Genomic DNA, 6,000 nt, shown 5'->3' with positions numbered 1-6,000 from the left:
TACTTGATGAAAGTAGAGGTAGTAATACACATTGTGAAGAATTAATCATACTCAGTGAAGTAGGTTGGTGCCTAAAAATCTTGCAGTGGAAGGGATTGGTGCCTACAAATCTTGTAGTAGAAGGGATTGGCGTCCCTTGTAGTTTGATGCCTACATATTAATAGTGGGATTGGTGTCTCTTGTTGGTTGGTTCCTACAACTAATAAGAGAGAACTCATGTTTCATGTAGGTTGGTGGTTACAAATAAAGAGAGGGGATTAGTGTCTCATGTAGGTTGGTGCCTACAAGATATTTCATATAAATAATTTTTGTGGTTTCCTCCCATAAGGGTTTCCATGTATGTCTTGTGTTATATTTTTAGCTTATGTAATTGAGGTTTTATGATGTTCAATTGTTTAAATAAGCAGAAAATGCCATTCTTCTGATTCACTCCCCCTCTCAATATAATTGTGAATCCAAGAGTAATATGTAATTATTTTCTCTAGCGGTTCTACGATCTCATGTGTGATGTATATGCAGCATGTCAAGCTATATATTTTAATAAGTTGTATAATAATTTTGTATTATTTTAACAATTTCAAAAGTATTTATTTTCACGATTTATTAGTTATTTCCTTATTTTCTCTAATTTTTAAGGCTCTTAATTCTCATTTCTTTTTGTATTTTTATTCAATTTGTTACAAATGACATTTAAGAATTAAAAAATTAATTTTTATGATTAAGTTAATTATTTTATTAATTTTTCTAGAAATATAACACTTTTTTTTCCGTTTATTCCACAACCTACAATGCTTCTCATAATGTTTTATAATATCATTCCCTTACATATTATATGTTCTTCCCTTTACAATAATAATTTTAAACATTTTAACAACCTTTAATGGAATTCATGTCATTTTATTTCATCTTTGCCAAGTTTAAATCTCTTATACACCATGGATATGCTCCATCACTTTGTTTCTAGCACGTTCCCCAGTTGGGTCCATAACATCAAAATGAATGGGTAATCTTCTTAGCAAAAAAACTTATATACAATTTTTTTTCTAGCTTCGCGGGATTTACATCTCTGACATTTACATCTTGGATATTATTGTGCTTGATCCCCCCACTATGAGCACCTCCACTCCATTCGTTGTTATGTCACATATATCCAAGACAATCCCATGGTACCCACCTCTTCTCCAACTGACATCATAATCATCCCGCCTTTTTTTAGGCTCTTCTAATTTCCCACTCTTTTCCTTTGACCCAATGATAATATGTTCCCCTCACCAATGTCCTAGACCATTCCCATTATTGATCATATCTATACTCCCATCATCAATGCATTTAATATCACACACCCTCTTGGGTATGTTCATTTATTGGAACCCCTCTTAAGAATGTCTCTTTGTCCTCATCACCACTGTAGATGCAACATAATAACAATATTGGTAACAATAAATTGGAGAATTTGATGGATGATTTGGATTCTGAGAAGGATATCATGTTTCGCTATTTTAATTCTCATGCTCCAAAATCTTTTATGATTCTTTTCTCTAGCATCTATCATGGAATGATTATAATGGAAACATGAAAGGATCATTATGTGGCACAATAATAAAAATTTCTAAATATGAAGAGACATGGTAAAACTATGTTACATGCTATAGAGGGGATGTATGAGATTGACAAAGTTGAAACACTAATTCCAACATCTTGAAATTTTAATATAGTGGGAGAGTTTCACGTACCTATGAGCTCTAGCTACCTAGAGATCGATAGATGAATGAAGTCGCTAGAAAACCCATTTTAGAAAGGTAAATACTAGGGTTTAGCTTTTTTATTAGAAGTTAGAAATAGTAGAGACTCATTATCAACTTGGGAAATTCCGATATCTAAATAATAATTTCTCTCCTTCATAATCCAGTCTTATTAATATTGGATCCCAACTAGGTTTGGTAACACTCCCTCCCACCCCCTTGTACTATCTCGAGCCATGGAAGGTGTTACTTGATATTTAACCTGGCCTTCAAGGTTTGTTGTAAAGACAAGGTCATAAAATTCCACTTTTTCCAATGTTTTTAAAACTCTAAACCAATTCTACCAATGTGTTTATATTGTTGATATTTTTCTAATGATATAAATTTTATCTCAATTTGACTCTTGGATTGAAAGTTATGCCCACCCGAAGTTTGTCCAATTATATTGTGCAAAATCAATAAAGGATATACATGCGGAATCCATGTGTGGCCTACATGGCCCTGCCATGTCACCTCTATTAGACCTTCATCACTTGTGGAACCTACATGGAATCCACGTAGCCTTTACCTTATCCTAATGGCATTGTCACATTAACCTAGAATTGTGTCCCAAAGCTCTTTTTGTTATGCAAGAATTCTACATTATATCCAATTTTCAGGAAATCCAGTTTACTAATCATTCTCCATCGTTGAGACACACCCAAACTCAAAGACCTTTAGATTACACAATTGTGTAGTGGAAAATATGGCTTTTCAGACATCCAAAGCTCCATAAGGGTGTGCACCACTTGCCACTCTCATATCCCAAATTCCCTGGATCACACAAAACTATATGGAAAATCTAATCCCATTCCCATCCAATACTTTTCATATGTGTATAACTCAATAACTAGTGGATTCCCATATTCTAGATAAAAATCTTGCAGAAAAATTGGCCTTGTGCAAGTATTTCATTTAAGTGAGGCCCACCCTAGATCTCTGGTCATAAAGTACAATTCTCACTGAAATCCAATTCGATGGAAATCTAGTTCCTTAAAAAAGTGCACATGCCCCGATTAGCTGAATGACCTAATCTATTGGATGCATATACAAGTTACCTATATACCCCCCTCTCCCTCACATATTAGTATGCAACCAACTTTTGGGAAATGAAAAAGGTATTCGAACTAGATAAAGATTCCGCTAATAGACCATCCACTCCCATATACAAATTCTTCCAAGAGACCATCGACACCCAAATAAGATCCAAATTTCTACCAAAACTTGGAAGGAGAGAAATTTAAGGAGTTTTACCAAAATTCCTTAAGGCATTGAACTTTCCTAGAGCGCCAAATTCTTGGGACAAGAACCAAGTTCTAAAAATTAGCCTACAAAAGTATTATGCCATAACCATAGAATATTTAATGGCACCAACATACCTAACTTACATCAAATCTTGAGTAAGGGGAGAAATGGATTGAATGGCTAGACTTCATAGGGGAAACATAGGTCATGCTTATTTTTTGAACCTCAAGATATCATAACACTATATAGGTGTTCATAAACCATAGAATCATTACTTCACTCTTAAACGAAGTACCCATAAACAATAGTTGAACCCTCACATACAATGCAATGTTACCTTCTTATCAATGTGAGATAGGATTCCTTCATTAAATAGTAGGAAGACATACATATTTATAAGATTACTCAAGAGGATATATGCCATTTTTGCAACACCATGAATCTCAGGCCATTAGGGTGGTTAAAACTCTTAGTCACAACAATATATATAAGTATGCATAAACTCAGTATTCATCACAACATTCATAACTAAGTGACACTCAGCTTTAATCAAACATTCATCTAATACACAGCATGTAACTTGAACTCCTAAGGAGTAAGATAACCCAATGATCATAGTTATGTCAATGAGCTTCCTCAACTCATAACCATATAAGATAATTGAGAACCTATGAGATATCGGGTTATCCCTGATTGATTTTCTGTCCACTAGTCATGAGAATATTAGACAACTTGAAATTCACTAAGAAAGAAGTAACGACATAACTCAAGAAACTCTATATCACCATAGACATACAAGATATTTGGTCAACCATGATTAAATAATGAATCAAACATTCTTTCATGAATGACACATGATTAATCATTAATCATAAGCACAATAATCGATATTATAGCCTGTATCCCAACATACATAACCAAGTATACTTATTTGTGTAAATTAAATTAGCTGAAAATTGAAGGAGGGACATTCACTCTCCACCCAACTATAGGCCTACTACACTTCAACCTTTCTTATAGTTGACCACCCTAAGATGGATCTAGATTTTGAGGAAATTCTTGCACAGGGGAAGCTTACACTGATGGTTTGGTCAATCACTAAACTTCATACATACCACATAGGCTTAGTTAAGCAGTTCCATGGTCTGAAACAAATTCATAGGGAATAACACATAGGGTTACAAAGAAAAAAATCAAGGGTTATAAAGCATAAACTCCAGGTTACAAGATTAAAAAATAGATTCAACATTACCCAACCACTATACCATGCTCCACAACTACAAACTTCCCAGAATTAGTTGTGAATTCATTCTCATAGAAAAACGAACTTGTGTGATCCAACGTATAGGGATCCAAAGCAAGTAAAAAAAATCTCTCTTACTCCACCATCCACCGTTATGTGTGTATAAATACATTTATTTGTGTCTATTCATGCAACTAGGAGATCATGACTTGGCTCTTCAATGTGTTGTCTCCTTTATCTATGAGAGGGAGAAGGAAATGGGCATTGTTTTCCCTTCAACCACCCCATTCTAATCTGATAAATGTCACTGTCAATGGCTCTGCCAACTTAGTTCAACCCTAATCACATAAAATTAAACTAGTTAGACAATGGATTCTATTAGTTGAAAGAAATAAGAACATTGAATTTAGCTGGTATGTGTCATGGCTTCAAGCAAAATAGATGAGAAAACAAGCTTCTATCATACCAAGGACTTTTGAAGGTTGTCCCTTCCTTAGTTGTGTTAATTAATTAATTAGGTTTAAATAATGATTATTAGGTGTGTAATTAGAGGTTCATCATGTCATTGTTTCCCCCTTTCTAGTATTATATTCACACTTATGATTACAAAGAGAAGGGATGGAACTGAGGATATTACAAACCCCACCCCCTTAAAGGAACATCGTCCTCATTGTTCTATAAAAGAGAACAAAAGAAATAATTGAGCTTTATAGATCCAACTTTCACATCAATGACCTTTTGTTTGTCCTAAATTGTCCTATCCAACCATGTCATTCATTATTGTCAAGGTTTCCATAGGGGAAAAACTCAACTCATTACTTCTTGGGACACACCCAATGCCTTTCTAATTCCAATGAATATGTGCATGACCCATTGAAAGCTAGTTTCCTTAGGTTTCCTCTTCCTTGCAGTCACACACCTTTTAAGTTCAGTTATCACCTTCTCTACCACCCAAGTCTTTTGGGTGATCCATTCCTTGGCAATGATTCCTTGCACAAGTAAAGCCTTTATGGAGTCTCATAGCTAAGGAATCCATGTAGATTTCCCTAATAACACAACACATTTCTCACAACATACCTCATGGCGATCAATGCATATTATGGGGTTCTAGTGTCACTGCAATGGCCTAGTCCCTAAGGTATTTAGCTCTGCTACACATCTGATGCACCACTTTGATATTACCATGTTGACACTACTCTAACATTGTTAGCGATAAACACCATATATTTATACTAGATAGTTGACAAACTTACCTATATCATAATTATATGATCCTTATGAGATTAACCATAAAACATTTAAATCAAATTAAACTAAAATTTCAACAACAAATTCTTTAAACCACTACTTATCTTTTATGGTTACTCCTTTCCTTCTTTGTCTTCATAGGTAATGAGTCCAACTTCATCTTTGTCGAATAAGATTTATCTTTACTGAACAAGCTATGTCTTTACTAAATAAGTTCCACCTTTATCAAACAAGTCTCCAAATGCTCACATCCCACGGATCCACTTACTCTCTAGATTTCAAACAGAGGGGTTTCACCCAAATCATAGAGGGGAGTGTTGTCAGCATTAAGAGACTGATATCATTATGAAGCTAGTTCATTAGCCATTTAGGAAGCACTTAGCAATCACTAAGTGGTTCACTAGTCTAATTACAAGCACCTAGTAGTTTTAACACATGGATTGATTCCATTGTGAAGGTGGTTCATCAACCAGTTAGTAAGTA

This window comes from Pinus tabuliformis, chromosome J, assembly GCF_031772625.1.
Source record: "Pinus tabuliformis cultivar Carrire ecotype Pingquan chromosome J, CPIR1, whole genome shotgun sequence".
Classification (NCBI taxonomy): Eukaryota; Viridiplantae; Streptophyta; class Pinopsida; order Pinales; family Pinaceae; genus Pinus; species Pinus tabuliformis.
Note: the sequence above shows the minus strand (reverse complement) of the source record.